Below are 12,498 nucleotides of genomic sequence, written 5' to 3'. Positions count from 1 at the left end.
ACCAGTGCGTGGGTGACTGTCTTTCTTGTTTCGGTGGGGATCCAGCGGAAGGTTTTTTGAGCATGCGTAGGATGTTGAAGCATGAAGATGAGACGGTGTTGACTTGTCTGGTCATCGAGAGGGAGGAGTCTAGGATGAAGCCCAGGTTACGTGCGTGATCTGTAGGTATGGGTGCTGTAACAAGGGCCGGTGGCCACCATGAGTCGTCCCAGGCAGAGGGGGATGATCCTAAGATGAGGACTTCCGTTTTGTCCGAGTTAAGTTTTAAACAGCTGTTCTTCATCCATTTGGCTACTTCTTTCATTCCTTCGTGTAGATTGGTTTTGGCGGTGTTTGGGTCTTTGGTGAGGGAGAGGATCAGCTGGGTGTCGTCTGCGTAGGAGATGATGTTGAGGTTGTGTTGGCGTGCGATGGATGCAAGGGGACTCATGTATACGTTGAAGAGGGTGGGGCTGAGTGAAGATCCTTGTGGTACACCACAGATGACTTCGGTGGCCTCTGATTTGAATGGGGGGGAGGTGGACTCTCTGGGTTCTTCCGGCGAGGAATGAGATGTTCCAATCCAAAGCTTTTCCTTGTATTCCGACGTTGTTGAGGCGTTGTATAAGTGTGCTATGACATACTGTGTCGAAGGCGGCGGAGAGGTCGAGTAGGATGAGGGCAACTGTTTCTCTGTTGTCCAGTAGCGTTCGGATGTCGTCTGTAGCTGCGATGAGGGCGGTTTCGGTGCTGTGTTTGGCTCAGAAGCCGGACTGTGAAGGGTCGAGGGAATTGTTGGATTCAAGGAAGGCGGCGAGCTGACTATTGACGGCTTTCTCAATGACTTTGGCAGGGAATGGGAGGAGTGAGATGGGGCGGTAGTTCTTAAGTTCAGAGGGGTCTGCTGTGGGTTTCTTCAGAAGGGCGCTGAGTTCGGCATGTTTCCAGCTTTCCGGGAAGGTAGCGGAGTTGAAGGAACAGTTGATGACATCGCGGAGATGGGGTGCGATGATGGAGTCTGCTTTGTTGAAGATGTGGTGGGGACATGGGTCGGTTGGCGATCCTGAGTGAGTGGAGTTCATCAGGCGGATGGTGTCTTCAGTGGTGATTGGGTTCCAGGTGAAAAGGTTGTGAGAGCGCTGTTTTGGTTCGGAGGTGGGTGGAGTGGGCTGTTCATCGGACTGGTTTTCAAAGCTGTTATGTACGTCGGCGATTTTGTTGTGGAAGAAAGAGGATAAAGAGTTGCAGAGGTCTTGGGAGGGAGTGATGTCGTTGGTGCCGGCGGTGGGGTTGGTAAATTCTTTGACAATGTTGAATAGTTCCTTGCTGTTGTGGGCGTTGTTGTCGAGTCGATCCTTGAATGCTGATTTCTTGGTGGATCGGATCAATTGGTGGTGTTTGCGGGTGGCGTCCTTGAAGGTGGTCAGGTTGTCAGAGGTTGGGTTTTTTCTCCAGGTTTTCTCGAGGGTACGACATAACTTCTTGGATTTCTTAAGGTCATCGTTGAACCAGGGGGCCTTTTTGCTACCTTGCTTGATCTGATGGTTTTTCAAGGGTGCTAATACGTCAGCGCTGTGGGTGATCCATTGTGTGAGTTTGGTGGCAGCTTGGTTTGGGTCCGATGATATGGCAGGAGGGTTTTGGTTTAGCGATGTGAAGAGTTGGTCGGTGGTGATTTTGTTCCAGTTTCTTCGAGGAATAGGTTGTGGGGGGTTGTGGGTCGTGGTCTTTTTGTAGCTGAAGTGAGCGCAGTTGTGGTCTGTCCAATGGAGAGCTGTGGTGTGATCGAAGGAGATGTGTTTGCTGGAGGTGAATATAGGGTCGAGCGTGTGTCCGGCAAGGTGGGTGGGGGTGTCAACAAGTTGTTTGAGTCTGAGATTGGCCAGGTTGTCCAGAAGGGTGGTGGTGTTGCTGTCATTTTTCTTTTCCAGGTGGAAGTTGAGGTCTCCCAGTAGAATGTAGTTCTCGGGGGTGAGGGCATGTGGGCTGATGAAGTCGATGATGTCTTCGTTGAATTGTGTGCTGGTTCCTGGTGGTCTGTAGATGAGGGTGCCTCTAAGTGTGGTCCTGGGGTCGGTGTGGATCTGGAAATGAAGGTGTTCGGCGGTCGCTAGGTTATCGTCGGAGCAGGTCGTTATTCAGATGGTGTTCTTATGGACGATGGCGATGCCTCCTCCTGTTTGGTTGGTGAGGTCTTTTCGGATGATCTTGTAAGCGTCCGGGATGGGTATGGCGATGTCGGGCGCTGATGAAGCGTTCATCCAGGTTTCTGTAAGGAAGGCGACGTCCGGCGATGCAGTGTCGAGTAGGTCCCAGAGTTCAGTGGCGTGTCTGTGGACCGAGCGGGTGTTCAGCAGGATGCACTTCAGGTGGTTGGAGTTGGAGCTGTGTTTGGAGGTAGTGGATTTGGTGTGGGTCCTGGTGCAGGCGAACTTGCAGGAGTGGCAGGCGAAAGGACCATGGGTGTGTCCTGGGGCAGCTTTGCAGCATTGTGGTGTGCGTCCGGGGTTAAGGGCAAAGAGGGTAGCGGCGTCAAACGTTATGCAGGAGGAGTGGGTTTTGCGAGGACCAGGGGTCTGGCGCTGAGCGCGGTCCAGGCGCGGACGGGCATAGACGTGCTTACCTTTGGCGCGCCTTCGGCGCGCATGGGGCGCGTCCGCTGCGCATGTATGCTGCGCGTAGGTCCATATGTTCTAAATGGATATTGGAGGGGGCGGAGGGAGGGAGGGGCGGCTGGGAGGCGGGAGCGAGGTGGGGGGACGGGCTGGAGGCACAACCACCAAATGGCAGCGACAACAAGGCAAACAGGACAAGACTGGGGCACGATGTGAAAATGCAGCTATGGGCACAATCAGGCACAAATTAGACTAAGGAAGCTATGCGGGCAATGCGAGCAGTGGAGCGCTATGATAGTACACAGGCACAATTCACAATTAAGCACAAATATTATTATAGGCAATGCGAGCGCTTGAGCAAAATTAAGCGCTATAAAACTGAGCAGGCAATTAAGCGCTACAAAACTGAGCAGGCAACAATTAAATGGGAGTCAGGCTGGTCAGAATTGTTTTTGGCAGCAGTGGGGAGCAAAGCGCTACGATACCAAGAGGAGATACCAGGGAGGAGCGACCACTACTGCAGGGGTCAGGCTGGTATCAGTTAGTGACTGGGTGTGTGAGTGGCTGTTGGGTCTTTGAGAGGGTATCTGGATGCCTGTATGTGTCAGTGACTGGGTGTGTGAGTAGCTGTATGGGTCTTTGAGTGGGTGTGTGATTGTCTATATGGGTGTGTGAGTGGGTGTGTGAGTCGATTTGTGAGTCAGTAAGTGGGTGTGTGAGTGAGTTCCTCTATGCATCTGTGAGTGGGTGTGTAAGTAGCTATGTGGGTGTGTGAATGTGTTTGTGAGTGGCTGTATGGGTCTGTGAGTATGTGTGTGAATGGCTGTATGGGGTATGTGAGTGGCTATATGAATCTGTAAGTGGGTGTGTGAGTGGCTGTATCGGTGTGTGACTGGTTTTGTGGTGTGTCAGTGGGTATGTGAGTGGCTGTATGGGTCTGTGAGTAGGTGTATGGGTAGTTATGTAGGTCTGTGAGTACATTTGTGAGTGACTGTATGGATCTGTGAGTAAGTGTGTGAGTGGTTTTGTGTGTGTGAGTGACTGAATGGGTATGTGAGTGACTGTATTGGTCTGTGAGTGGATGCAAGATTGTCTGAATGGGTGTGTGAGTGAATGCCTGAGTGTCTGTGTGGATGTGTCACTTGCTGTATGAGTGACTGTACCACATTGGATAATAACAACAAAAGAGTGCCACAAGGTGTACCAAACACAATAAAATAATTGCGCCTTATTAAACTATTTTATAGCTCAAAAATTAACTATAATGTCACTAAATAAAGAGTGATAAATAAGTAAAAAGAAAAAACTATTTTTCTAAAAAGAACCCTCACTCACCAACCTGGTGGTGACATGCTTCATCATTGGGTACCCATTGGGGAGACTGAATGTCCCCCCAGTGTGCTACAACGCTTGATTTACAGCGGAGCAGGTTTTTTTTGTGTTTTTGTGAGCAAAAGGTGATGAAGTAGTGATAGTGAAAGTGTTTTTTTAAAAAGAAACCAACTGCACCCCGTACAAATTTAATAAGGTGCCAATCAGTGTCACTTAAAAATGTACCGGACAATACAGAGTTAATTATTCTGAAACTATGTGTCCTTTAGTTATAAGGTCAACATGTTTCTGCTATAACGAACCTTAATCGCTCAGCATTCGTCAGGACCAGAAAAATTATAATCCTCCGATGGTATGCGCGTGCTAAGGCGCACCCTCCCATGGGGATGTATGTGTAAAAAAGTTTTTGGTGTAACTCACAGATTTACCCATGGGGGCTCACCCAGACTTCACCAGGGCCCACAATTTGTAAAACAAGGAAGGAAAATGAGGAACACAAATCATAACAAACTAACAATAATTCCCACATTGTCAGTTGTCAGTTTTACGATCAAATGTGGCCAACACTATTATGCACTCATTTCAATTTTCCAAAGTAAGATACCTTTATCACCCTTGTGTGACAATAACATAAACAACATATTTAGTGTGATTCATGCTTGTTACACTCAGAAATATCGGGGTAGATTAGTTCGGATTCACTGCCAAACCTGACGCGTTCAAAATAAAATGTCAAGTATGCGCTATTTGTTCCCATCTCAATTAGGGCCATCGTAAAATACTTCATCATGCGTGCATGCCCCGTCAATACTGATATTGCCCCCAGATATCACGGACAATAGTCAGAGCACCTTCAAATTTTGTATTAGGAAGGAAGATCATGGCCCAAAAATGATCAAACTCACTATGGCTGCTAGAGAACAGCGTTACATGGGCTCTCGCAACAGGGGACAACTTCACGTCGTGCTATGTCTAAGTAGACCAGGAAGAAAATAAAACCAAAACAAAACAGGCATTAGTAGTGTCTAGCAGCTCTAATTATTTAGCATAGAAGATCATAGTGATCCAGAAAGCCTTACTTTCAAGCTGACGGCTCCCCGCAAGAAACCTGCTTGGTAACACATCTGCGGCCCTGAAACAATGAACGTCAACGAGAAACGGAAACAAATCCTTCTTGCTGCGGTCATGTGTTCTGCCGTCGGAAAACGTCATCCAGTCGTTAAGAATCATTAAAGGGAAATTGCCTCATTCTAGCTGAGTGTCACGTTGTATTGCGAATAAAGTTAAATTGATTTGTAGTTAATGCCTGATTAAAAGTCATTCATAGATTGCCAGTTAGACTTAATAACAAACTAGAGTTATGCCATACAATTCAATACGCATTCTTATACGGCACACATTTTACGTAACTTGATTCTCAAATCGAGTGAAACTTTATTGTCAAGCCTGGTCATAAATGTACATGGGATCTGGCATGAAGATATCACTTCATATCTCTGCCAGAGCAGTCTGTAAAAAACACCAGCAATCTAAGAACAGACATGGTTTATTCTGACCAGAAGGGGTTGTTGGTAAGCATTCATATCAACAATAGAAATAAAAATGAAAATGCGACTCAGCTTTGGCATCTTTATGTCACACAAACGGGGCATAACAGAGGTTGCTTGGTGACTCTAAAGGCCATTTGTAGGTATACACTCTATGGTTCCATGGCAAACAATAAATTGGGGGAACCTCACTAGGTGTAATAGACACAATAGTACTTAACAAGACGGAATGTTAATTTAAGGAGTGTCTTAGCGTCTCATCACAGACCCCCATGGAAAATCATCATTCAAACCTACTAAATGGCTAGATAAACGATAGATCCACCTTTGTTCCTTTTCGAACAACCCATTCTCTGTGCCATTTACAAGTTGTTCAAAGATTGTCCATCTGATATCATTGGGTGTGTAATTCTATTCTAAAAAATGGGTCGTGAATTTTGTGGTATTAAGTTGACAACGGATGTTACTGAGATGTTCGCAGATGCGTAATTTAATACGTCTTTTCGTCATCCCCACATATTTCAAACCACAACTGCAGACAATCAGATAAACAGCATTGCATGATTTGCAATTGGTGTGAATACGTTGTTGCCTCTCTTTGCCTGATTCAAGAAGCAACACTCTGGTGTTTGTGGTCAGATGGCACACACTGCAATTCCCACAGGGGAAATGGCCTGTCACAGGGGGAGGCCCCAGGCATTCAGGACTGATGCTTCACTCTCCCTCTGTTTAATTTTTTGGCGTGTATGGACTAATGAGTCCTTCAGGCTTCTCCCCCGTCTATAGGAAAAGAGCGGTTTTTCCCAGTTGTGTTCTTTACTAGTTAAGATGTTCCAATGTTTGTTTATGCAGCGGCTCACAGCATTTGACACTAGATTATATGTGGTCACACAGGTTAAGGGGACTTCTGCCTCGTTATTCTTTTGATAGGTCTCAAGGAGGACATCTCTATGTTGGTTTTTGGCCCTCTTGCAACTTGCATTTAGGATCTTGTTAGGGTAACCTCTTTGTTTTAGCTTGGTCGACAAATCAGTCGCCTGCTCCATAAAATCAGTCAGTTCGCTACAACTCCTTCTTATCCGGAGGTATTGACTGAAAGGGAGATTAGGTTGGAAAGGTCCCATTCCTTGCTGCTGATGGTATGGTTGCCATATTTGGAAATTGTGTTGTCCTCTCCCTCTCCCCTTGCCTCTACCTCTATTTCTTCTGCCAGTACTGTCTGAGCTTGACCCACTGGTGTTAGAGTCATCGGATGCATCAGAGTTATAATCAGTTTTGCTCGGTGGTACATAGTCGGGGCTGGAATAATGGTAAGTCTTGGAATAGGACCAACGTTTCAGATCTTTCTGTAGTTTCTGGGCTTTTGACTGGGCCAGATTTTCTTTATATTCATTTTGCTTTTTATTGAGCTCTTTTTATAACCGGTGAATGCCTGCCCCTTTACCTAAAAAAAGTCCACAGTTTTACACAATATGTCTACCCAACTGGAGTACTTTTAATGGTTTAACTGGGTAATTAGTAAGTGCTAACTCATTGGGTAAATGTCTAGTGCATATTCTACACTACAGCTCTGTAATGGACTGGAGGAAATGTGTCCAGTGACCTTCTGTGCATTTGATTTTGGCAATGTGATTGACCTTCTTCGTTTTCTTCTAAAAATCTGTGATAACATGAATTCCCTTCTAGAGAAGATGACGAGGCTACAAAGGGGTGGATCTCCACCAAACAAGGTCACTTCTTCTTCACTAAATTAAGTAAGTACTTCTTTCTTAGGTGGAGATGTCCTCATATTCATCTAATCAAGAAGATATCAGCCAAATCAGTGGGAAACGCGGTGGGGGACTTTTAACTAAGCTGTCCATTATCCATGCTAAAGGCAGGAAGATCTCTACATACTACTAAGGTGGATGGGGCGGGGCCAATGGGCGAGGCGTTCAGGTGATATTGCATATTTTCATATTTGTAGTAATTTAAAGGGGAAACCATAAACTCTGCTCTCACCAGGAAAGGACAAGAATCAATCCACTTGTCACAGTCACTACAGATTGTGCTTCAATAGATCAACAATGGCTTCAACTCTGTAAAGGATTTGAGATCATTTTTAAATATAGCATTGCAGAGAAAATACACTTGCTTTTGGCTTCTCCAAGCCCAGGAACGTTCTTTGCAGAAGGGGAGGAAGAGCTGATTTTGGCCCCTGGGGACCACATGCCCCTGGGCCCACCAGGAGCTCAGGAACGCACCCAGTGTGCATTGTTGGGGACTGCAGCAGGATCACAAATCTTGCCTTGCCCTGCATACAGGGAGCAACAAAAACATGCTGCTCCCTGAGTGTGGGAGCTAATTTTTCATATTTTTACCTGTCTGCTGTCAAAACAGATGAAGCGTCTGCTCCTGCCCTTTGGGAGTAGACTCACAGTGTGCTCTTGCTTGGTGGGAGCTGTCAAACCTCCCACCAAGTGAAAGCAGACAGCTATGTCTCAAGGGTGGGCACTATGGGAAATAAGGAGCTGAACTTGGAGGGTGGCATTTCCCAGGGCCATTATGTCTCCAGGAGTGGGGGGTCACATGGACCCCTCCTATCTTATTGCAGGGCCTGCCCATTGAAGGTGGTCATCCCTGGGGCCTAAAAAGGCCCGGGAGGGAAGTTGTGTGCCCTCTACCCCTTTTTAGGTCTTGCGCCTAGCGTTGCAGTGCGCAGCATTTCTCGCACAGCGTGAGACCTCTTGTATGGGCTTAAGAAAGCTAACCACTCGCACAAGCGTGGCATCCTGGCATTGGCACAGACGACTGGCTCCCTGGCCCTCGCTCCTCTGTTGTGCGTGCGCACCACTGGCTTCGATTCCGGCATTGTCTCCTTTGTGGTGTGCGTGCACCGCAGGTTTTGATTCCGTGCTTGTTCCCTCTAGGGATGATTCACAGACTCGCCCTGTCCTGTGGTACTAAAGTGCTGGTGTTGGCACCCCACCAGAGCGGTTCTATTTTTCCGCTTGGCCTACATGCCAATACTCTCGAATCACGCGGGAAGATCCTTCTACAAACAGATTTCAAACACCTGATCGCATGTACTTTCCAGACTCTAAACAATGTTTTATGAGAAGTTGGGAGGAGGTCATGATGAAGCGGGTTTCAAACTGATTGACCAGGTAGGGTCGGTGCAAGGAGGGTGTTTGCAGCGGTACTGCCCTTTAAACCCTGCCATTGGTTAGAAAATGTGACCCGCCTCTAAAAGAGGTTGCCCAGCATTTCCCAAAGAAACATGGCGCACCAGATAAGACCTCCCCGGGCCTTACCGGAAAAGTACTTCCGGTGCTCTTGAAGACAGCCTGGTGAGGTCCTGCTGTACATGGCTTTTTTACTTCCAGTTCTGTGCTCTGCGCAGACGCTAGCTAAGAATGGGCAGGCTGGAAAAGCCTGATAAATAAGAAAATCACTGCAGTTATACGGTGGACTTATCGCCTGGCTGACAATCGGGGAGCCTGGGCAGGGACCACAGATGGTAGCTCGTGAGCTCTCGGGTGGTGACACTCACAATTTCAGCCTCCTGCTGCCGTAGAGGCAATGCACATTTTCAGAAATATTTGTCACATTTATGCACGAACGTGGGCAAATGGTCTCGGGAAACACAGTGAGCAATCATCCTAATGTTTCCCAGAATCTTTAAAAATATCGCAGCGCGGCCAGTTTGATGTACTTTAAAAAAAATTATCTTAGGTATTGGTCTGGTCTCCTTTAACTAGTCTGTAAGCACAAAAAACAATTCAATTCTGCATAGCGATTTCAGCTTAAGTGTGAGACATGGCGCAGTAGAAAAACATCATGGCGCGCTGGCAGAGCAGCTAGTTTTAATTGAATGTGATACAGTGACGGCTGCTACCCACAGCCTCCTCACGCCCAGAAAATACTTGTTTTTCTTTTTAACTCTGGCCCGTGGAAACACATTTGTTTGTGTACAGAAGACAAATGTGACAGCATGCAGGTATGTTTACAAAATTGTGAGGTTAAGGGAATTGCAAACGGTTGCCCACAGATACACAGACACACTCAACCAAGCACCTAGTGGTGATTAATTTTGCAGCATGTGCGCTAAGTAGACGTCCTCATGCAGGAGCCTGGGGTTCTTCCCTAGGGGTTTGTTTTGGTGCATATTCCGTCTCCACCTTCCTCTCGTGCCTTCGACCAGTTAAAGAGTTCAGTGCAATGTTTTGGTACTGGGACAGTGTTGCCTGCCCCGGGGCCTGTGTTAGAGTCTGTGGTGAACACAAAGCCGGCCATTGCCTGGCAACTCTGCCAACCTGACACCTGGCCATGCCTGCGTGTCTGTGCTCCAGCTGCCCTGCATGACAGAGCCGCTTCCACCATCCAGACCAATCCATTCGAGAACCACCAGGCCGATTCAGGCTCATCCAGGATCCACAGAGCTGTTACTGGAACCAGCCGAGGTGTGTGGGATCCGCCTTTTGCCAAATGGATCTGCTGAGCCCTCCTGGAGTTTACAGCTCCATCCAGGACCTGGGGCCTGCGCTGTTCATCCTGGATTCATTCATCTCATCCTCAATCCATGAGGCACTAGCTGGAGCCCCTATTGGGCCCATGGTGGAACCACGTCGCCAATCACAGACACGTTGGGCTGCTCCTGGACCTCCAGGTCCGTTCTGGAAGCACCCGGCGCACCATGCATAACGAGACCCAGCCTGGGCTCATGTGTGCACAGCCGGGAGGGCTCCCCAACAAGACATGGGGGCCACCGTGCGGGAGAGAGGGGCGAGTCCATCGAGGCGCTAGAGCTACTCTTCAAAAGACCCTGCTCTGCACCCAGAAGGTCACCCACTTGGACATACTGGGTGAATTTACTCTTTAGTACCATATTACCACCCGCAGTGCTTAATTTGTAAAATAAAATATATATATAAACTACCAAGCTCTCCCCTAATTGATAAGTATCGCGAGGACATGTCTGTGAGATTAAGGCGGGAGGAGGATGTAATTAAAAAACGTAAAGCCTATAAATTCCAAAGGGATGGGCTGGACTATGAACATGGTCAAATCTTTACATTCGCCAAAAAATATGACAGCCTGAAAACGAATCAAAAACCCTTAGCCAGCACAAGTGCACATGCGAGACCGGCGGGGGAAGTTCAAACAGATGCATCGTCAATCTCGGGAGAGAGTTCTGCAATCGATAGCAAACCTGACAGTGAGCAGATTAGAGGCCAAAGGTTGGGGTTTCGCAGGCTGACTCCGGCACAGGAGTTAGAAGTAGTGCAACAAGACAGAAAACAAACACTTCACTCCAGTGCCCGGGGTGCAAATGCCGGCGCAGGCAAAGCAACAACGGCAAACGTGCAGAAAGGAGAAAAGCCTGCAAAGCCAAACGCCGGAAAGAAACAAAGGAAGAAACGCAGCGCTTGGCAACAGAACCCGGCCAAACAATAAATGATACCAATACAGTGGTTAACCTTACGGACATAACGCTTACCCCCAGTGAAACAGCAACACTCTCCTTGGGTTTGTCCTACAGCGCACGAGGAGATTTCGATTATGCCAGCACCAAAATCGATCTTTTTAAATATGTCCGAAAGATCAAACTAAAGAAGTATCACTGTCTACATAAAACCTCGGATTCAACTGTGCCTAATAATGCAACTAATCCTGATCTCGAGGTGGGGGGCCCTCACGCAGGAACTATTTGATTTACAACGGGAGGAAATGCTAGCACCACCAGTTCCCGGCGGGGAACTGGCAACAGCCCTGACCCCCCAGTGTATTTAAGCCAAAATCCAAATTTTGTCCCCTTATGATAAAGGACAACCTCGACGCATTTCACGATAAAGTTGCATCTGAATTGAAATCACTGCACTTAAAAGTTTCAAATGCTGCTAAACGTCGAAACTATAAAGACATGGAGTACCACAAACTGATTAAGAAAATAAGAACTAATGTCAACATTGTAGTCAGACAATCCGACAAGGGCGAAAACGTGGTCCTGTGGCCGCGTAAAATGTACATGGAGGTGGCCCTTGGTCAATTGAATGATCGTGATTGTTATAAAAGGACAAACATAAATGAGGTTCCAATGGCACATAATGACATTTATTCTAAACTGATGGCCTGGAGGAGTAAAGGGTTATTAAGCATGGATGAATACAAGTTTTTGAAGAATGACAAACCGACCATGCCTGTAATTTACTTTATTCCGAAAGTGCACAAAAACAAATTGCAACCACCTGGCAGGCCAATCATTTCAGCCAGAAACAGTATCCTGGAAAATGTCAGAAAATATGTTGACTATTACCTGCAAGAACATGTGAAAAGTTTAGCTTCTTTTATACTAGACACTGGAGATTTGCTAAAGAAACTGTCAACTTTTAAATGGGAACCAGGATACTTATTGGTCTCAATGGATGTAACATCCCTGTATACTAGTATTTTTCACAGGGATGGCACAAGAGCTATTCAGTACTATTTGAACAAGAGACCAACAACTCAATTTGAGCATTCTAAGATGATCATTGATATGATTAATTTATGTTTGAACAACAATGTCTTTCTGTTTTCTAATCAGCTGTTTCAACAAGCCAGGGGTGTAGCAATGGGGGCCTGCTTCTCCCCAAGTTATGCCTGCTTACATATGGGGTATTGGGAGGAGCAGGTCCTGGCCATTGACTTTAGTCCCATTATCAACACCAAAATAAAGAGGTGGTTAAGATATATTGACGACCTCCTCTTTATCTGGGACGGGTCCACCAGCGAGGTTGCTGAATTTATTGAAAAACTTAATGTAAACAATTTGAACTTGAAGTTTACTAGTAGCATCAGCGCTGAGTCAGTAAGTTTCCTGGATGTTGAGATAGTTGTGGTTGATGGCAGATTGGAGACTAAACTCTTCAGGAAACCCACGGCTGGAAATTCCGTGCTACATTCTGCTAGTCAGCATCCAGTGCACCTAATACGGAGCATACCCTATGGGGAGATGCTCCGTATTAGGAGAATATGCAGCAGCGACTCGGAATGCCACAAGGCCC

The sequence above is a fragment of the Lissotriton vulgaris genome, chromosome 12 (assembly GCF_964263255.1).
Source record: "Lissotriton vulgaris chromosome 12, aLisVul1.2, whole genome shotgun sequence".
Classification (NCBI taxonomy): domain Eukaryota; kingdom Metazoa; phylum Chordata; class Amphibia; order Caudata; family Salamandridae; genus Lissotriton; species Lissotriton vulgaris.
Note: the sequence above shows the minus strand (reverse complement) of the source record.